The following is a 22,545-nucleotide window of genomic DNA, read 5'->3' as shown; positions in this document are numbered from 1 at the left end:
AAAAGAGCCATTCTTCCACACATCAGAAAGGTATATCACAAAAAATATAGGTGTGCGAAAGTACCTCTGACTTCGTCTGACCAGAGAGCAGATGCTCTGAACTTTGAGCAGGACCAAAAGGGTCAGAGCTGGGGGCTTGCTTAGCTGGGCGCATCAGAAAGCGGTGCCCATGGGTCTTGCTCCCCATCAGGGCTACTGCATCGTAACCTCCGGGGTCCTGCTGCTGCAAGGCAGCTGTATGTTCCTGGCTGCAGAAAGGAGTTTCATCCAGGGCTGACTTCATCCTTCCCCAGCACTGAAGGCAGGGATGAGGGGAGAGGTGGTGTCCTCTGCTGAGCTATGCAATGCAGGCAGCACCTCTGCTGGCGTCGCCTCAGGCAAGTTGTCTGAGTGTTCAGATGTTTTTATATGTTTTCTTGCAAGGATGCTGCTGTTACAAGTCCCTCAGTGGTAGCGTGGTGGTCAGCTCGTTCCTCCTGATGGGGACCAAAGGAAAGAGGTGTGCCTGGATGCACTGGGCCTGGAAGGAGAAATAACCTCAGCATTCAGGGACTGATAATCTTCTCTTTCTTTCTCTTTTTATTGATATTTTTGTGGCTGCCAGTTGTGGTAGTTGGGTATTGAGAGTGCTTCCCTACCAAAGGGTAGTGCTTGGAGCACACTGGTGCCTCTCCCCCTCGTATTCAGTCAAATCAGCTGGTTATTTTGGGGACCCTACAAATGGCTCTGATCACAGGAGACAGGTATTTGGGACCTGATTACAAAACTGTTTGAAGAAAGGGTGGTTTCTGTAATTCCCACCTCCAGGGGTAGTGGCTGGAAATGAAGCACTTCCTAGAATTTCTTTTTTTTTTTTTTCCCCAAAAGGGAACAGTCTTCTATAAGCTTTCATCAGCTTTCTTTTGCTTATGTTTTATTTCTCATACCTAAAATACATAAAAGCAATAAATATTAATAAGATAAGCAAATTCCCTTGGATTAATATCATTTTCTACCAATACTGAACCGAAAATTCAAAGGAGCAAAGTGAGCCAAACTCAGCAAAACCCATACAACATGGGCAAAATAGCACCATCTCTGTGGCACGTGAAAGGAAATTTGCTTGCGGTGTGATCCATGGCTATTTTTTGTGTTGGTTGTGAGATTTCAAGCCTAGGTAATTGCCCAGCTCTGCGTGGTTTGGAAGTGCCACTAGGTGCTGGTGTGCCATGTAGTTTATGTAGCACTGACATCTGGTGGCAAGAGGCAAGATGAACTCCAAGTTGCAGTCCAGCCAACTGGGCTGCAATAATCTGCACTCTCTTCTCATTCGTAGTGTTTCCATGTATTTTCCAATAAATGCAGCACATTGGAAAACTAAACAAGCATGGAAGATTTGGGGCTTATTAATGCTGCCGCAGGATAAATAGTAAGGAATAATTAAAAGCTGATGATAATAAAAACCAAGTAGCAGCTGTTAAGTGGTAATTGAAGTTGGGGTGCTGGGAGGGGACAAAAATATAGATGCAAATTCAAGGCATTCCTTTAAGGTCTGTCATCTTTCCAAAGTAATTAAAACAAAAAAAAGTTTTGTATGTCCTAATAACATTATTAAGCACTCACCAATACAACTTTTGGAAATGCTGCAAGGGACCATTCTCTTCTACTCTTGCCCATCTCTAGTTAGGCTTCAAAAATGTTAAAAGCTTCATCATCTTTCTTTCCCACCCGTGTTTTTCCCCTCCTCTTTTCTGTCACAGTGCCTCCAGCGAGTCTCAGGCTTGCAGCTGGCTGTTGTCAGAGCGCTCTGATTCCAATAGCAGTGCCAAACCCAAGAGCTTAAAATCATGGGACATCCTCCAAAAGACACTAAAACTTCCTGAGGTATTTTTAAATTAAATTTGCAGTGCTTTCTATTTGCACTCTAGAGTTTGAGATGTGAGGGCTCACATTTTCAGGACTATCCATCCAGTTCCAAGAGCTAAGGTTTTGTTTTCTCTACTTTCTTAATTTTTTTCTCAATAAAATCCGGTCCTGATGTGCTCACCTGGTTCCATGAGCTGGGACCTCCAGAGAGCTGCCAGCTCCTGGGAGAGTCCCAGGAGAGCTGCAGCTTGGCTGCACTGAGCATCTGGAGAAATACAAACCCTCTCCCTGTCTGTACCTCGGTGTTTAACTGGAACGTTGGATTCCTGTAAGAGACAGTCACATCACTTATGGCCCAAAATAGTAGTGACCCTTAATAGCATCTTAATTTTCTTGAGTGTATGCATTAAGATCTTAAGAAACATCATCCTGTGAATAATTTCTCTAATTATTAGTCTCAATAAGCAATAGCTTAAACTCTCTGTGAACTTGTGAGATTTTTAAAAGGCAAAAGCTATTTCCTGACAGGCAGAGCTTGTAATTCTTTGATAGCTGCTAGGGGGCAACATCTGTTAAATAATATCATCCTTTTCTGTGTGACTAATGCTAGGCTCTGTAACAGTGATACAGAGAGGAGGAAGCATGTAATAATTACATACAGAACTTCTGTGCTTGTAGGAGGTAAATAATAATACTGAGATGCATAGAAAATGAAAGAACAGCAATGGCCAGAGATCCTGATTGTATTTAGATGAGAAGATGCTAGCTTATAGCTGCACATAGATAAGTATTCACCTGGTAGATGTGTGCACAGACAAGTGTTTAACTTTGTCATACAGAGCACAAACAGACCGCGCAGGTAAGTGAAATTAGACACAAATGTAGTTTCCATGCCACAGGTATTGCAGTAAACACTGCTGTACTGCTGCTGCTCCGTGAAGTCTGGTGACTAAATAGCTAAGTCTTTTGCAGAAATTTAGTCTCTTTGCACTGGGTCTTGTAGTCATTTGAGGGCTTACAATCATTGTAAATGGTTCTAATGATTAAAGTAGGATTCTAGAAAGCACCTGTTCTGGGCAACTAAAAAGGTGTTTCATGTTTTTTGACCAAGCCATAGAGGGAAAGAGGATTTGTACCCAGGTTTAACACCAGTATAGGTCTGATCACAAATTCAAGATCAAAGAAATAAAAAAGACTGCAAGTCTCTTCACAATTCCTGAACTTTATACACAGTAGGGTGCAACAAATGCATGTTCAGTAATGTACTTCACTTTCTATCTTTATTAGCATCTTTGACCATTATCTTATGCCAAGCCTATTCTTATGTTCGGGTGATTGTAACAGTTACCGTATGTCATATTACCTTCCTACTCATGCTGAACTCCAGTGCATTTCACTTAGGAGAAACTCATAGATGAGAAACTGGTTTGAAGTCATTAGATAGCATTGCTTTTACAATATTTGATAATTTATAAAATTCGGGAACACAGATTCACGTATTTGTTCTAGGACATGCTCACATGCTGGCAGATGGTTAGTATACCCACGGGGAACATATATTTTATGAGCACTAAACTGGATTTGCAAGAAAGAAAGAAATTCACCATGGAAATAATTCAAGAGAGAAATGGTAGAAATAATTCAGTTTCTTTTATTAAAAAACATTTATCACCACCATATCCTTTTAAAACTAATATACAAGTGTGGGTACATTTAGCAGAGCATGAGTTTTATAGAATTCAGGCACAGACATAAGCAAGTGAGTTCTTTTACTTACCCGAGTAGTCCAATTGAATTCTTTACAGGATACGGGCCCTGGGGAGTGTGATGAGTGGTTTAATTAGTTTTAAGCCATCATATTTAATCAAGCACTATGCATTTTTAAACTGCTACATTCATTCCACTTCTAGGAAGGCAGTTTCAGATCTTTTTATCATTAGTAGTTTTTGAGACTTTGGAGCTCTAGATTCAGTGTGAAGCAAATCTCTTTAATTGACATAACCGTGCTTTAAAACTAAATGATTATTCTCAAAGTCAAACCTTAGACTTAAACTCAGCTTACAAGAAGGAAGAGCCGTTAGACATTTCTGAGCTAAAATTTTAATTGGGATATGGTTCATCTGCAGAGCAGAGTTCATTCCATTTATCCCTATGATAAGAAGCTCCAAAAGGCGTACATGATAGGACAGTGGGCAAAAAAAAAGGGAAATATACCCATAACAATTAATTTCATTTTGCTGAACAAATTTTTCAATCAGAGCTGCTATGGGACAACTGAAATGTTTGGTTTAAATTTTTTATAACTTCATCATGCAATTACCAAAGCAAAATAATGGCATCTTAACCTCCTACATTGTACTAAATAAGCTTTGATCAATTTAAAGGGAAGAAAAAAAGAAGGATAAAGGCTCTTGCTATGTTGTGATTTTTTTATTAGTTGCAAAGGAAAATACATAAATTACAGCTTTCTTGACCTTCTGTGTGGAAGCAGCACGCTTGTGAGCAAAGAAGCTGGTTTGGGCCATATTCTTTGCTGTCTTAAGCAGGTTTGAGCTTTGCTGATGCTATAAAGCCAGTGGGGCGAAGTTGGATTCTTATTTGGACACAGGGACTCTGCTAGAGTCTCCCCACCACTGTCCCCACAAGATGCTAAGAGGATCTGGAGCAGGTTCTGTGTCCAAGATTAGACTGCAGCTGGGGGGGGGGCAAGTAGCCCAGGGCTCCTGCAGACCTGCTCGCTCCCTTCGGTAGGTGTGTACCTGTTCTTCAGCCCTCCTGTGTGGCATCCCTTGGGGCAGCTCTGGGGTCCTGGAAATAACCTCTTAGCAAAATGATCTGGACATGTTATGTGCCTTAGTGGCACTATTGTGCTGCTCACAGAGTCAAGAAAATGTATTGGACATTTGAGGTCAGTTTTGAGATTCTCCTCTGAAACTGCATGGGCAAAATGCATACTTTTTTAACAAGCATGGAATTAACTTTAAAAAATCACTTAATCTGCCTTTTTCACAAAAGGTTTGTATAGTGGATTCCAGGAAGAGTCTTTTGGGGAAGTGTCCTCTTGTTAAACAATGACTGCCACAAAATTTTGAAGCATGAGATCTTACAGTTTTTAAAAGTTTTTTTTCTTCATATTTATAACAATTCTAAATAGTGAATTAGTTTTAAAGAGCCTGCACTGTCTATAAAAGAAAACAGGAGACAACTGTTTTTCTTTACATGATAGATGGCATCACCATATCTAAGTGCTTTGGAATGATGTATGGTTATCAGCCTTCAGTCTTTCTTAATTGCCGTGGTAATATTATGATAAAGCGTAGAAGTTCTGGCAAACTGGAGCCTCTTTGAGCAGCGCTAGTGCAAGCACAGTCCTTGCTTTAAAAGGTTTACAATCTAAATAGACAAGATGGCCAAGGAGATGAAGGGAAGTGCTTGCTGAGGGAAAGGTAAAGTGACTTGCACAAAGTCACGCAACTCATAACAGAGCTAAAAATGTACTTCTCTGTGCCCTCAGAGCTAGGTGGAGATTTTCTAGCCAGTGACAGATTTAGGGTTTGCTGTCTCACGGTCCTTATGATCTAGTCTCAGGATTCACAACATCACAGTAAAATTTATAGTGATTGCTTCTACCCCTGGAAGGACTTAAGGTATCAGATCTGAAATCTGCAGAGTCTTATATATGGGAAAGCTGTACTTGGGTCACTTTTAGGTACTTCTAAAATTCTATCAGTCAATTCTCTACTTAGTACATAAAATAGGATGAGTCATTTCTCCCCCATCCCCACCCCAAACTCTTGAGCACTTTTGGGTTTTCTGTATATGTGAAATACCCAGAATGTGATGGTATGCCTGCGGGCTAAATGTTTTACTGAGTTTTGTTAAAAGAAATACGAAGTGAAAGCGTCCCAGGTTCATCACTTCATGATAGACAAGCGAGAAGCTCTCCACTAAAATGGTTTCTTGTTTTCTACCTGCAAATGCTAATTCGTCAGAATTACAGTGTTCTTTGGAAAGAATTCAAAATGGACAAGAAATTACAGTGTTCTTTGGACGGAATTCAAAACCAATCACAAAGCAAGTGAAATTTTGCTGGAAATCCCTCTGGTTTCCTTTGCCTGGCTTCTCGGCATCCTGCGGGTCTGCCTTTTAAAGGAGCTGAGAGTGTGGAGCACTGGCAGTGCTGGTTCCCCAGCTCCCAGGAGGCACCTCCTCTGTTAGTACCACTCGCTCAGGCGATGGGTTATCCTCTCAGCTTAGGGTGGGGATGAAGAGCACACAGGAGAGGAGCCCTGGCCCGCCTGACTGGGGAAAGAGGGGTGTCACTTGCCTATAAAGGACAAGGAGATACAGATACGCTCAGCAAAATTCTGGCCCGTGATCCTTTTTTTTCCCCTGAGTCGCATTCACTAATGCAGGACACCTTTAATGCTTCTTTTTTTGTGGAGAATTGGGGTTTGGGAGAATGAAATACTGATGTGGGGTTTTTTTTTCTTCCATGGCACAATAAAAGCATATGTAAGAAACCTCCACAAGTTGAAATTAACTCCCGCCCCGGGGCTCTGCTCAGTGATATATTTACACGTTAGAAAGAGGGAGATGATACTCCAATATTCTTCACTCAGATGCATTTCTGATAAGTGTTGGCTGGGGGAAGACTTTCAGTGTGAAAGATGCTCGGCGGTAGGAAGGTCTGGGACTTGTTGTCAACCACAGAACAATGCAGACTTCCGAAGAACCCAAAGTCTCCAGGGTAAGGCCCAGATGTTTCATGCTAGCTGTAGAAGGAAGCTTTCCTGAAATACAGGCACTATGGAGCACGTCTATAAAGGGTTATGTCCTAATGAGCCTGTTTGAAGTCTTGACCAAAAGACCACAAAGGCTTGCTGAGACCAAGGCTACAGCTTGCAGTGCTGCAGAGATTTCAAGATAAAAGAAATCAGGTTTTTGCTGCTGTGAGCTCTGCATCCCCTGCTATGGAGGTACTTTTAACCTCTCGTCTTTTCTTAAGTGGGCAATCTACCCTATGTCTCTTCGAGGCACAGTACAGAACCTGAAACCTCCTTGATGTGGTTTTCTTTGTAGTCCCTTAATTTTATTTCACTCTGAATGTAAAGGTAGAGGCTTTTTTTTTCTTTATGTATTCTTCCTTCCCCAGGTACTGTGGTATGATAATTTTCTATTTCACTGTTTTGGCAACCACTCTGGAATATGCATCACTTCTGCCATTAAAAAAAAAAACCCAGTCTGTTGTATTAGTAACAAAGCAATCTGGTGGCAATAGGATGAGTACAGGAATTCATAATGCTGAAGGTATGCTGCAAGGGACCCACTCTTTGGGTTGACATGGCTGCAGAAGTGACCTCATCGAGCACAGAGCTCCAGGTTCTTGGTAGCGAATGTATAGAAGAGGATGGAGGTTGGGAGCTGGACCCATAAACTGATTCATGTTTTGCCAAAAGAACAAATAACCCACTACTCTTCTTTGACTTTTGAGTGTTCCTGAGGGGCTTCTCTAAAGGATTTGAGAGTCTGTTTTCCTGTTGTGGCTGGATGTGTGAATGTGTGTCAAGGTTGCCAGGCAAGATTCTTCTCTAAGACAAGACTTCAAAGGCCAAAGTTCTTATCTTCATGGTCAGAGATGTTACTGTTTTTTAGAAGAGGAGTTCTGTACATCTTAAATTCTTGTTTAGTTTGACTTGTCTGGTTGGCTGGTTTGCTTAGACTTCCCTCTTGCCCTTAGCAATTGTGGCTTCTTTCTTTGGTCACAGACTGAGATTTAACCTGGGAGGGTTGGTGCACAAGGAGCTTTGATTTGTTCTGTAGCAGCTACTGGTGCATCACACAGTTCTGCGTTGTGTGAAAACCCCCTTCAGAGTAGAATCAAATCCTATGGACACCCCTGCAGGGAGGTTCCTACAGTATCTCCTTGCACCTCCTGTGGAGGTGTGACCTTTCTTCATTGACAACTTGGGAATTGTTTGTATGTGTTGTCATTGATTTGTGGTGTATTAGACATCAGCTTTGCAGCTGAATTTAGCTGAGCGACTTATTTTTTTGTGTGAATTCAATTAGGTTTGGATTTTTTGTTTGATTTCTTTGAAAAAATTTAGGAAACCAAAAACGTTAGTGTTACCCATAAAAGAACGCTTTCTTTTTTTGCAATGGGAACATTAATTCTTTAAATTTGAGATTAGAGAAGCAAAAAGGCTGCTAATTGCCAGGATGTAGAAGACAAGATGGTCTCATTCCATCAACAAATTGATGAAGTCTGAGTATTGGTCAAGCTAGCTAGCTTTGACATTTTCCCAAGTGTTGTGCTAATTGTGAGGGTGATCCTTGATGTGATGAGCACAGGCCCACTGATGCTGGAGCAATAAATGATTTTTGAGACTGTATTTTGAAAGTGTCACAGCAGTAGGCTGTGGATGGTGCTCTGTCTGATCGTACATAGCAGGTGAGGGAAGTTGGGTGGCTTTCAACACCTGAACAAGGGTCCATAGAATCATCAAATCATAGAATGGTTTGGGTTGGAAGGGACTTTTAATGGTCATCTACTACCTCTCTGGGCAACCTGTTCCAGTGTTTCACCACCCTCATTGTAAAAAATTTCTTCCTTATATCTAGTCTAAATCTACCCTCTTTTAGTTTAAAACCATTACCCCTTGTCCTATCGCTACAGACCCTGCTAAAAGTTTGTCCCCATCTTTCTTATAAGCCCCCTTTAAGTACTGAAAGGCTGCAATAAGATCTCCCCGGAGCCTTCTCTTCTCCAGGCTGAACAACCCCAACTGTCTCAGCTTTTCCTCACAGGAGAGGTGTTCCATCCCTCTGACCATTTTTGTGGCCCACCTCTGGACCCGCTCCAACAGGTCCCTGTCTTTCCTGTACAAGGACTCCAGAGCTGGACGCAGTACTGCAGGTGGGGTCTCACCAGAGCTGAGTAGATGGGCAGAATCACCTCCCTCGACCTGCTGGCCATGTTTGTTGTTATGGCAGCCCAGGATACGGTTGGCTTTCTGGGCTGTGAGTGCACATTGCCGGCTCATGTCCAGCTTCTCATCCACCAGTACCCCCAAGTCCTCCTCCGCAGGGCTGCTCTCAATCCCTTCATCCCCCGGCCTGCATTGACACTGGGGGTTCATGCAAATTAAGACTGTGGCTGCACATCTCAGAGGGCTACAGACCAAAGGAGAACATGTTAGAGGAGGACAAAAGAGGAACTTTATCTCCCATTAGTTCAGTGGTGTTCCCAAAAACAGTACTCCGTGTCCTCAAGGTGGTCAACAAATACATGGAAGACATTTCTTTCTAAAGTTGATACCTCCAGCATGAATTGCATCATCTACATTGCATTAATCTTAAGTAAGCTCCTGGTATTGTGTTAGGGTTTTGTATTTACTGGGGAAAAATTTGTGCGGGTTCTTTTGAACTTTACTTTTGAAGCGTACAAATGGGTTTTTTCATTAACTTTGTGCAAGTAGTGCAGTCTGTGCTCTCTCAAACGTTAAATAAGAGAATAAAAGCATTTCTCTGAGAAGTTAGAAAGTAGAGATACATTAAAAATGCCGTAGTAGGAATTCAGTTTGGATCTTGGTTCTAAAAGAGCAAAATTTTCATTTCCTCCTCAGTACTGGCAATTGCTGGTTCAGCCTCTTCCACCTGTTGTCTCAAGGTTTACTCTCTAACATTTTTTCCATCTTTTTCAAAACCCATGACACATAGCTGAACAGAGTTTTTTGAATGATTATTAATTTTGATGTCCTTATGGTAATTTAAGGAAGTCTTAATAGTTTCCTACTTTTTCTTCTTTGCTCATAGAGTAAATTACAGTAAGTGGCAGTGCGATTATGCATGTCATAGATGAGTCTTTCAGACAGCCCTTTGGTGGGTGTTATGATGAAAAATGTCTGCTTGATGTTACACTGAATATAGCAGAGATTACTTATGAGCATTTTATTGTGTTTTCTTAGGCATGATCTCTACAGTTTAAGAGGCGCATAAATTGAAAATAGCAAGAAGTGTACTAGGAGGTAGATTTTGCTTGAAGGAATTGAAGCCAACTGAGTAAGATGGCAAAGGAGCCTGCAGGCTTATTTCAAAACCCCACCTACATCCCTTCCCCCTTTATGTATGGATTCACGCCTGGGATCGGACTCAGGCTCTGGAATTGGCATATGAGCTAAATCTACACCACCTGAAACTGGAGTTCAGATCCAGCCCTTCAGGTTTGTTTGTGACAACAAACTTGGCCAGTGTAGCACTCAATTGCATTTCCATTGGTTACATCTATTCCAAAGGCAGGACACTCCCACAGAATGGCTTTCCAAAATCCCCCTTTTGTAGTGCCCAGGTGCCTATTTTTATCCAATTAATGGTTGCTGGCTTTTGGTACCGGAAAAAAAGAAACTTCTGTTCATAGATTTGCTAGAAGAAGAAAAAACTAATTGTTTGCATAAGCATTTCTCGCCAACGATCTGGATGCCCCTGGGTACTTTCCTTGTTTAAGAAGCTTACAGTGGTTGGAGTGAGGCATCTTCTGCACATATCTTCTGACAATCTTCTTAAATGGGGGGGTCAGAAAAGATTATTCCTTTGGTCTCTTTCAGTCCTTTAAAAAACAAAAGAATAATAATTTCTAAGGCATTTTGCTGCTGCAACCACCTGATTCCAGCTCTGTGAAACATTGACCCTCTCAATGCTCCCAGCTCTTTGTCAGGTGATTCAGGCCACGGTTCACAAACACTTAATTCTCCCTGGGGGCATGAGATGCAGGCACTGAATATTAAGGGTTTGCCTAGTGCCATACTGAGCACATATTGAGACCTTTAAACCAGTGTTTGGAGATTTATTTGTCTCTGCAGCTTCCTAAGCCGTCAGGAACAAGTTCTTTCTCTAACACACAAGGCTGTGTGCTTCACAGACGTGTTTTGTGCAGCCCTTCTCCCTGATCTTGCCTGGTATAGAAGTTGCCCTATACGCAATCACGGCATAAGGGAAGACCCAGGGAACTGCAGACCTGTTAGTCTAGCCTCAGTTCCTGGAAAAATTATGGAGAAGATTATACTGGATGCTATTGAGAGGCATTTAAAGAATAATGCAATCATCAGGCACTGTCAACATGGGTTCAGAAAGGGAAAGTCCTGTCCAACTAATTTGATATCCTTTTATGATAAGGTCACCCGCCTGGTGGGTGAAGGGAAGGTGGTGGATGTAGTTTTCTGGATTTAGTAAGGCTTTTGATACTGTCCCTCACACCATCCTTCTGGACAGATTGTCCAGCTGTGGGATGAGCAGGTTTATGGTGTGCTGGGTGAAGAACTGGCTGAATGGCAGGGCTCAAAGGGTTGCAGTGAATGGGGCTGCACCTGGTTGGCGACTGGTCACCAGTGGTGTTCCTCAGGGCTCAATTCTAGGGCCCGTTCTGTTCAGTATAATCAACGATCTGGATGCAGGAGTTGAATGCACCATTAGCAAGTTTGCTGATCGTACCAAACTGGGAGGTGCTGTTGACTCTCTTGAGGGTTAGGAGGCCTTGCAGAGGGATCTAGTTAGATTGGAGCATTGGGCTATGATTAACGGGATTAAATTGAGCAAGTCCAAATGCCAGATCCTGCACCGGGGATGGAGTAACGCCGGGCACGAGTATAAATTGGGAGAGGAGTGGCCGGAGAGCAGCCCTGCAGAAAGGGATCTGGGGGTGCTGGTTTGACAGCAGGCTCAATAGGAGCCAGCAGCATGCCCTGGGAGCCAAGAGGGCAAACCCCATCCTGGGGGGCATCAGCCGGTCAAAAGAGGGGATTATCCCGCTATATTCACCATTGGTGCGGTCTCACCTTGAGTACTGTGGGCAGTGCTGGGCCCCACAATTTAAGAAGGACGTGAAGGTCCTTGAATGCGCCCAGAGGAGGGCAACCAAGCTGGTGACGGGGCTGGAAGGCACGTCCTGTGAGGAGCGGCTGAGGACTTTGGGCTTGTCTAGTTTGGAGAGAAGGAGGCTGAGGGGCGACCTCCTTGCTCTCTGCAGCTTCCTGAGGAGGGGACGTGGAGAGGGAGGTGCTGAGCTCTTCTCCCTGGGGTCCAGTGGCGGGATGCGTGGGAATGGTTCAAATCTGTGTTGGGGAGGTTTAGACTGGGCATTAGGAAGCATTTCTTTACTGAGAGGGTGGTCAAATGCTGGAACAGGCTTCCTAGAGAGGTGCTTGATGCCCTAAGCTTGTCAGTGTTTAAGAGGCATTTGGACAATGCCCTTAATACTATGCTTTAACTTGGTCAGCCCTGAATTGGTCAGGCAGTTGGACTAGATGATCGTGGTAGGTCCCTTCAACCAAAATAGTCTATTCTATTCTATCACTAGGAATAGCATGAAAGTCTATTCTATTTGACCTCAGGGGAGCTGTGTTAGGCAAAACATGGGCCCTGCATGGTTTTTTCTCTATGGTGTATTGGCCATTTCATTTCCCATTCTCACCTGTTCCCAGAACTTTGTGTTCTGAAGATGACCATTTTCACCTGGGTTGCATTGCCACCATCCAAAAGTGTGAGCATCTCTCTTCAGCTGCTTTGTTTTACCCTCGATCCCATTTAAAACTTACCTTGTTTAACATGCAGTAAGTTGTAAAAATACACACATCTTGAAAGCATGAGAGAGATATGGCTGTTTGTGAGATCCTTCTTGCACTTGCATCTGAGATCCTTCGGATGACCCCTGCATCCACCTCCACGTTAAAGCCAGATAATAGCTTTGTCATGGTAATCCTGCTTTGCTATTCTCTCTCACTCACTACCTTGACAGCCCCAAATTCCATGGAACTACTTGCAAGCTAAGGTGAGAGAATTTAACCCAGGTTTTTGCATAGGCAGTTCCAGACCTTCAGTGAGACAAGAACAAATTAGTCTGGTCTTTATTTAGATTCACTGTTAGGACAATGTAGATTTTCTTGAACTTCCTCTCATTACAAAGAGCTTTAGGTAAGCAACCCAGAACTTTTTAAGAAATTTATTCAGTAAAGACACCATGTAAGTCAGTAGATCTGCAAAGGGTTAAATTTGGCTCCCAGGTGCTGGCCAGAATTCCGAGCCAAGGTATGAAGATACTCACAGAATAATGAATTCTCCCTGTGGTTTGAACTGCTTTTCTACCATTGCTTTTAGCTTTGACCTTGAAGCCAAGTCTCATCATGTTTGCTTCTTCCTCCTGTTCTTTCCGAATGCCACTTGCTTGGCCCTCATGAATCTACAGCCTATCTTTTTATAGCAGTCGACAGAGCTGCTGATCACATTTGATGCCCCTCTCTCAAAGGATACTGAGGACCATTTTCATGCAATTTTCATTCCCCTGCTTCTGTTATGGCTCTGGCTACAGCATCCAGATTGAATGGATGGGGGAGATTCATACATCATCAAGCTGAGCAACTCTACCTGTACTTTTACCCTAGTATAGCTGTCTGTGTATTAAAAAGGATGTCGTGTGCATTTATGGTTGAACTATTCCTCACGTAGACGCATAGTTATTTTTCTTCTCCCAGAATCATGTGGCCCTTCAACAAGCTTGCATTTTTAAGAACTACTGGAATGTGATAATGAAAGTAACTATGCTGAAAATAAGGCTGCTTTTGTAAAGGGTGTGTGCCATACAGAATTTACGCTTTGTGTGATCTGATGCTGCACAGCATCCAAATGCCTTCTGTACAGTATCGTGTCTTTGAGTGGATAACCAAAACCATGTATGGTGCAAGACTGGAAAGTTTCATTTGTATTCATTTATGCTACCCATTGCATGAAGGTCTTTGCTAAATTAGTTGTACTAAAGTACTCTCTAATAGCCAGGTGGGAATGGGGCTGCAGTGTGGTAGGTGCTGCACAGAGAACCAGTGAGAAGGGACCACCACCAAGACCTGTCCAGTCACTAGACCTGTAACGGAACTTCAGTACGCACTTTTTTAAAATGATGGGTTATTCATTAAGAATTATTTGGGATGTGGATCTGGAAACGTTAGCTGTCAATATTCCTTTGATTTTTTTAGCCCTAGCTTTTCCTATGGCTTTAGCCAAATAATTTACTGTCCTACCTCAGTGGGCATATCTGTAAAAGGGGAATTAGTAATCTATGAATTTCAAGGAGTGTTGTAAGGATTAATTGGTTACTCTTTCCGTTCAATGTTTTGGAACATGAAAGATGCTGTACAAGTATTACTGTTGTTTCCAAAGCATTTTTGTTTTGTGAACCTTCTCTGAAAAACAGCATTTGTATGCTAGGAATATTTATATTATGGAGTACCTTTTTTTTTTTGAAACATGCATTTCAGTTGCCTGTGTGAAATACTACATAATATGAACTATATTAGTAAATTACTCAAAGCATTACAGACAAAAGACTGGATGCAGAACTCCCTCACTATTTTACAGTCCCCTGAAATTCCCCTGAAATGCCTCATTATTTAGCAATACTTAATCAAATTTAATCTGCAGTAAATCTCTCTGTGTCATTAAAATTCTGGTAGGCATTACTTTCACAGTATTTCTAGGGAGCTTAAAGTAGACAAGGTTTTGGATTTTTTTTTTTTAAATGTGTTATATTCAGGAAAGGAAAAATAATTTGATGGGCTTGCTTCACAGACATAGAGCATTAAAAATAAGTCTGTCTAGAAAAACTAGGATATAGTATTGCTGTCTCTGTTTCACATATACATTCTGCTTGACACCAGATTGTTTTGCCCATTTTCCACTTTGATATGTCATAAAGTATTTTTTGCCATTTTGATGAAATGAGTTTTATTTTTTCATGTTTATCTCTGCCATGCAGAAACAAAAGACAGTTGGTTTGGACACACTGTACTGAGTTCAGTGAACCCAGTCGAGCTGCACCAAGAATGATGGCTGCCCAAAATGTTCAGCTTTTCTGTGAGGAGCACAGCACGCGACTTCGTTCTATGCTGTGGTGTCTCGTGGAATCCCAGCTCCTTATGAACATGTGAACATGCCAGAATCACAGCTGTTTGAGGTTTATTTTTAAAGCACAGAAAGTAAAAAAAAAAAAAATAGACCAACCACACATAGTGAATCAAAGTGCAGTCACACAGAATGCTCTTCTATATTTATTACTGTTTTTAAAATATTAAGATTTAAGATCTGGGGTTTTTTTAGACTGCATATGATGAAACTGGCAAGAGGAAACATCTGATTCTTCAGTAAATGTTGATCCCCTTAATGAGAGTATGCCTTGCATTGCTAAGCAGTTGTTATAAGCACCTAACCTGAGTCACAACGTAGATGAGGCTGGAGACTGACAAATTGGGTTGAGGGGAGAACTTCTCTTTACTGGAGCAGACAAGCACAGGCCTCTCAGGATGAAACTGGGCAATGCTGTGTGTCAGGCCACCAAAGACGTTCATGAGATGACCGTCAGATATTGCTTTCCTAGCTGTTCAGAAAGCATGCAGTAGCACTAGTCCATTTGACTTGCTGCTTCTTGTTCAGCTAGTGATTTATAGGGGGCAACTGTGGTACACGCTGCTGTCTTTTTCACAAGACAGGTAATAGATTTTGATTCAGATCCCCATTGTATGGACTTGACTCTGTTTTTAAGCTCCCCTTTTTCTCTTTATTATAAAGGTTTCAGTGCCAAAGCAAGACAAAAAGTTAAACAAGTGCTATGTGTTCCTTCCAGAGGTCAATAGTTATAGGACAGTAAAATCACAGAAATCAGTGTATTCTGTCAGCTTTCTGCTTTAAGCCTTTTCATATGTGCCAGTTTTCATTTAGAGTCCAACACCAAATCCATCCCATCACTGAGTCCCCCCTGAGTTTTGGGACTTCCACACCAAAATTTCCAGCAACCCAAGCAGTCTTCAATGGCATCTTTTTTCCATTTTTATTGTGAATATTAATTTCCCGTAGGTTTCCCTGCATGTGCTTTGCAGGGCGTAAGTGGAATGGGTAAGGAAAGGGCAGCTTGCTGGAGAGACAAGAGCATCAGGGTGGTGTCATACCCAAAGCGGAAAGATTTTGGGAGAGGAAAAGGGCGCAGTAATCCTAAGACAGCCAGGGCCTGTATTCAAGTGCTGTGTGCTGGGAGATCAACCCACGTTTGTATGACTGACCACAAACATCACCAGCTCAGAATGAGCGAAAAGGTCATGTAAATGGCAGGGTCGGGTATGCACCTTTCCTTCCAGTAGCACCTCTTTTTCCTGAGTTTATTTTCCACTGCACTGACTTTTGTGGTCACGGCCATCCACCATTTCTCAGCTCCCTCCTCAGTGGAGGATGGCAGTACATAGTCATCAGGGGGCACTTTGGAAGACTGAAAGATTTGTATTTGAAAGTGCTCCAGGCTGGATCGGATCAGATGGAAAGTTTCAGAGGGACAGATATCACAGACCAGAGGAGGGGTAAAGTGCTGAGGAGCTGCCCATTCCTGCTGCAGGTCTGTGCACCTCCGTTAGTGCCTCCTCGAGCAAGATTCTGGTCTTTGGCTGGCTCTTGGATGGATTTTTGGCAGCATCAGTACTACCCCTGACCATAAGGAGAATTATAAGCAAGAGCCGTGTTGTGCAGGGACTTGGATGCAGAGACAAGGCTGCTTGTAGCAATACGTATGTGGTGTGGGGAGCGGGGGGAGGGACACCCTGGGAAAAGAGAATGAACAATTACATGAATTAATCTGTGAAATCAGTGAATTGGTAAAAATGAAACTGGCTACCTCATTACACAACTTAAATAGAAAGAAAACAATTAATAAGCAAAACTGTGATTGGGGAAGAAATACTGCAAGCAATTTGTGAAAGAAGTTGAAAGTCGGCTAGAAGCAGTCTATCAACTGAAGTGAATGAAGCAAACATGGTCCTGAGGGGCGAGGGGAACATAGGGGGTATGCCTAACCACATGTGGCATGTGGACAGGGCGAGCAGGACAGTATCCACCAGAGATGGAGATCTTTTTATTGGGGCTCACATCCTAACACCATGCCTGGCCATGCTGATGGGATGTCCAAACCATAGCTGCAGGAGTCTGTCATTACAGTCAGATGCACCACAGCAATGAATCCAAATGCTCCTTAAGTTTGGGGGGGGGGGGGAGAACTGGCGTGGGCTAGGTTTTAAATCAGACACAAACTCCATGGTTGATCCCACCATAACGAAGGCCAAGAGGTCTCTGTGCATTTATAAACAACTCCTTGCTAATTTTATTGTGTTTTGCACCATAAAGACTTTCCAGAGCATTATGATGGAGCTGTTCTAACCCAAAATCTCAGATCCAAATATTTTTATCAGATCACTTTAGACTTTATGAAACCCTGAAATTGTTCTCCTGGTTGTGAACAACTTTGAACCTTGGAGAAGGCTTGTATGGGACGTGAATTTGACTTTAAATGTTTCAACTACTTTTATACTGTTGAAACTTCTGGCCCCCCAAATCTGATAAAGTCACATTCATACATATCCTCGTCTCCCCAGTAGCCATTCCCTTATTGAGGGTGTGTTGCAGCCTGTTTGCCTGCCTATTTCGAACTTCATGTACTAATGGGTTCCTTTCTAACTTAGGTGAGGTTTACACTACTATGTAAATCAGAGCTTTTCTGTGACAGCAAGCCCTGGGTGAATGCGGACTGGGAGAGTTACAAGCTGCTAATTGCACGAAGAGAGTAGTTCCTCATCATCATTTGGTTTTATTTATCTTCCCACTCCATATGATTTCCAGATCAAAACCCTGAAGAGCTTAGCACGGTTTGAATCCTCTAATTGTGCTGCTGCAGCCATGTGACTGCCTGCCTGAGTAATTCCCCGCAGAAGGAGACAAACTGCATGTTACAAAGCTCAACAAATAGTGTTTAAAATGTGAACGGGTAGCAGTAGTATACAATACCCACGCCACTTTGTCTGAAATTTCCTACTACTGCCGCAGCCATGTGGAGGCTTGATTTATGGTAGCAAGCTTAGTGGTCTGAGGGAAAGAGCATGGGTGGAGAGGGAAGGCTAGCTGGACCTTTGGCTTGTTTCCTCTCCCCTTTGACAACCCTCTGTCTCTGAAACCGGTTTCACCTATCGTTTATCAGAACAAATGGTTCCTTGGAGGTCTCAGCGAGGAGGTAGGAATCCCTGCCTTGTGGAGGTAAGGAGCAGTCGCCTTCCCCACCGCCGGGAAGTCTAAATCGTTCTTGCTGTTCTGCAGTGGTGTAAGACAGAATGAAAAAGAGACAGCAGCTGGCATAAAATATGCAGGGATTTGCTAAAGACCTTCTTCATTTATAGGTAATATATGGGAGGGGGGAAAAGGGCAGATAAAACCCGATTGTTCTCGTTTTACGAAAAGCCTCGTGCTGTTTTCAGGATGGGTAATTGCATTGATTGTTCCAACCTCTGTATCTCCCTTTCATATGGGAGCTGGTCATTGAATTGCAACTTGTTTTTTCGGCTGGCTGACAGCGGAGGAGAAGGGGCTGTCTGGCACGGCGAGGCTGGATGGGTGTGTGTAGAGCGTGTGCATTTTCAGAGCACAACGCTTAGGAAGGCTGTTGCTCAGTTGCCGAAAGCACAGCTGTTGCAGCGCAAGGGAGGGAGCCTGGCAGCAGCCTTGTAATCCCTATCAGGTAGGCAAACGCGCAAACCATATGCTTATTCCTGCCCAATTTTATTTCTCAAAGTGGTGGTGTTGTTAGCGGGTAGCGTTTGGGTTCACAAAGTCCTCTTTTCTGCTTGTGGCAGTCAGACGGGGCTGATGAGAGCAGCTGGGTGTGTTTGTCCAGAAGCTGGTATGTATGAATGAGGAGATCAATAGCTGTGCTAAAAATCACTGAGCCATCTGGGATTTACAGATAGAGGATTGACTTGCAAATCCTACTGAAATTGAGATCTGCAGTAACTGCTGAATAACAGTACGCACGATGGAGGTGGTATAAAAAGTTATCTAGAAGACCTGAAATGGCCTAGTAGTACTTTTCTCAGCCCTTGGTTGCAAAGAAACTTAAGAAAGGGTGAGAAAATGCTGAGGTAGGGGGAAGTTATGTTCTGCTGCTGATTTTTTCAGCTCTGTTGTTGACACGTGATTTTGAACATACTGCAAGATGATAGAAAATGCAGCTGTATTTTACCAGTACCTGGTGGCTACCTAAACCAGTCTCTTTACGTCTGCATGCAAACTGGGCAAACCCGTAACCAACGGGGAGAAGGGGAGAACACAGGCAGAGATCAGAGAAAAGGCTTGTTCAGAAAGACAGAAGAGGATGCACTTGGAAATGGAGTTTAGATTTCGAGTCAGTTTTATGCTTACTCTGTGCTCTGTGATTATGCAGAACTACAGCAGCTGTCAGACTGCAAAAAGGAGCTAGGGACAAACTGAGATCTGCGACTGGAAATAAAGAGTGCAGAAACAATCTTCTACTGTAGGTGAAGGCGGCAGTGCATTCGTAGCAGAGACTGGTCATCTCTCTAGTACCTTTCAGCATGGATTTTAAGTATGGAATTAGCCTTCCATTGATTAGCAGAGATATTTGACTGGTTTACTTCACACGAAGAAACAGAAGTATGGGAAAATGTCCTGTGGGCTTCTGGTCAAGCTGTTCTAAAACATGGCCAGGAATGGAGAGGTTGGTTGCTGGCACAGGATGCCATGATTATAGACCTGCCTAACAGTCAGGTGAATAAATACGTGTTCATGGTATGGAGCACAATGGGTCTTCTGCTCTATGTAATTCTCTGCTGTCTTTCATAATGGATAAAAACAGATGTTGAAACTCAGCCATCCATAACCACGCTAGACATCTACATTTGGAGTCTACTAAAACTAAACAACTTAGCCAATGTTGAAGAAGAAGTTTGGAAAAGAACTGGAAATGCAAACCAAATCCCCCAGCGTTTTATCCGCTAACCCATTCCAGTAAAGCAAAATAACAGCTTTTCTCTTTCAATGGTTTCCTTTTTTCCTGGCAGGGCATGACCTGACCTTATGTTAGCTTGGATAGTTGCACTGTCTTTCTGTGCTATTCTGGTTTCTAGTTTCAAGAGGTGGTTCTAGTATTTATTTTATGGAGTTGCTGTGCGTGGACCTACATCAAAGAGGGGAAGATTTTGGTGGCAGGTGATGTCATCTCTGAAGTACGTATAAACTAGTTTGTAAATAAACGGGGGAACACAAAATAAAATGTGGTACATGATTGTTAGTTCTCCCTAATAGTGGTATTGCTAACTGTGCTGCATGTTCAGAGGTTTGTCAGTGTTAACAGTATTTGCCAAATCTTTTCCCTGAATTTATTTCTTAGTGGAGATATTCACAGTAAAAAGGCTTCAGGTAAAACTTGGAGAAGTAGAAGGCATCCTTCATATCTGTAGCTGTCACTGGCATCACACAACAGACGTAATGGTGCTGTGACCTAACTCTCCTGCCCTTGCTGACGTGTTAGCAGAGCTACGCTTAACTGCACTGGCCTTCCTAAGAAGCAGAGCTGGGCCTTTGTAAACTCATGTCTTTTATTGAGACTGCAACCCTGGTTGTTCTTGGTCCCAAAATATAGGCCATGGTCAGTTGAAATTGAGAGACAAATGATCTTGTCTTTTGTCTTCTCCAGTAGCTGTACCCCAAGAACCTCTCTTCTCCTGTGACCTAGACCACTGAATGGCATCACTCTGCAGGGCAGTCTCCCCAGGATACATTAATCACTTGTGTAATGCTATTTTTAAGTGAAATTACAGGGGGCATCTGTGTAGTCAAATACGTTCACAGCTCTCAAGGAAGCTTGCTATAGAAGTCCTATAAGTAGCTAACAGTATATCACTACAGTATCTTTCAAAGATATTGAAGAATAATTAAAAAAAAAATATTTGACTGTCTTCTTACAAAGTCTTTCTCCATGCTCCCCACTCCCAGGAAATCAGAAGTTGAATGATCTGAAACTTATTTCAGCATAGTCACACTTACTTCCATGCATTACCTCCACTGAGGGCAGTAAAAGTTAAATAGCTAGGAAAGCACAGACCTGTTGATTTTCTTAAGGGGTAGCTGGTCTAATTTAAGATTAGACTGTTAATCTCTGAAGGAATCATCATGCTTTATTGGATAAATGATCTGCAAATGAGAACTTTTCCAAGGAAACTGGGTGTGATATGTGACAAAGGAAGAAAATGGTCCAACACAATCTTTCATATGTTGATTAGAAGAAAAATTCTGGTTCAACAGAGGAGCTAGGATCTGATAAATCAGATTGAGAAACAAACTAGAATTTACTCATTTTTTACCTTGATCTTCAAGCAATAGACTGCAATAGGTATGTGAGTAAAGTCCAGATTCCTCAAACTTTCTAATCCTACTGCTATCAGATAGTGGAATAGAAGGCATCTTCAGCATTTTTAACAGCCTATCAAGCTGAAAAAAGAGCAAATGTTGCCTGTTAGAAAGTCTGTGGTTTGGTATTAATCTGAGAGGGTGAAACAAAATAAAACAAACCCAGAAAAATCTATGCAGGGTTGTATTTATGAAGTAGAATGAGTAGGGGAATCACAGAATCCACTTCCAGGTGAAGCGCAGAGCAAACTACCTGTAGCTGTGACTCTGACCAGTACTGCAGTATTTCTGCCTCTGAGTAATTCTTGTTTCACCCAGTCTTGGTCTGATAGAGCTATGTAAAATGTATGTAAGAAATGGCAAAATGCACCTGGTTTTCTAGTTCTTGTAACCAGTTGTCAGATCCCCATAGAGTCATAATGTTGACAATTTAAGAGAATGCTAGGAACTTTTTTGAGTGCAGCTGTAGTGAAAAAAACTCTCTTTGCAGTAAGTGAGAGCATTTTTTGAGAGATGAGTGTCGTTTAATAGCTGTTTCCCCTCCCTCATGACAGATGCAAAGAACAAGGAAGATGAGCAGAAGCCCACACTATGGAATAAGTAATATTCTTGCTTGAAAATAATTTTTCTTACACTTCCAGTTGTTTCAGAACAGCGAAGCAGAAAAAAAAGTCCCATGTGATTGCCCAGACTTCACTCAGTACCAAAACAAATTGGAGCCTTACTCTCAATTTGCCATGCTGTTTTTCTAAATCTAGTTTTTAGGGGTCTTCAATTTGAGTTAGACAGCTTTTTCCAAAGTTATTTTCCAACTTATCAAAATTCAGTTTTGAGTAAACCAACTCTACTTAGCATCACAGAGTAATTTAGGTCGGAAGGGACTTCAAGAGGTCAGGTGACTTAGTTTAATGGTTTAATGTTAAAATGGTGCTCCGTTCTGTAGCAGTTCAGTGTAAAGGTAGGCAAGACTTAACTCTTTGGAAAATTTAGATTGTGAGTCTTTAAAGTCATAGAAGGGATTTGGGAGATTCTCTGTGAAGAGTGACTTTATGCAAAAGCTTTGGGTTTTTTGGTTTGGGGTTTGTTTTTAACTCACGCAGTGGGAAGCTCAGTTTTGCTGAGCATTGCAAGGCCAAGCATTCCTAGAGAAACAATGTATTTTCCGAAATACTCCACCTCTTCTGGATGTAATGGCAGGCTGGGCTGCAAGCTGTACTTTCCGTGGTGTGTTTTGCCCTCAGGCACTGGAGTCTGTTCAAGTGTGAATCCAAAATGTTTTGAAGCATGGAGCATTTGTCTTTTTCATTTTGATAGTTTATATACACTTAGAAATGTATTGGGAAAACAGTTAAAAACCAAAAAGCAAAAACCGTTTAATATCTAGCTGGCAAATGATGATTGGGAGAAGCCCTCAGAGTCTGCATG

At 42.3% G+C, this 22,545-nt stretch overlaps 1 protein-coding gene across 2 annotated transcripts in view; it reads left to right on the top strand.

The window, feature by feature from the left end:
• Positions 1 to 22,545, top strand: part of PHACTR1 (phosphatase and actin regulator 1) — a 305,821-nt gene that overhangs the window by 116,440 nt on the left and 166,836 nt on the right. The gene's annotated exons all lie outside the window — the stretch shown is intronic.

This window comes from Haliaeetus leucocephalus, unplaced genomic scaffold (assembly GCF_000737465.1).
Source record: "Haliaeetus leucocephalus isolate CR32 unplaced genomic scaffold, Haliaeetus_leucocephalus-4.0 Scaffold373, whole genome shotgun sequence".
Taxonomy (NCBI): Eukaryota; Metazoa; Chordata; class Aves; order Accipitriformes; family Accipitridae; genus Haliaeetus; species Haliaeetus leucocephalus.
Note: the sequence above shows the minus strand (reverse complement) of the source record. Positions and strands in the feature narration are given on the sequence as shown.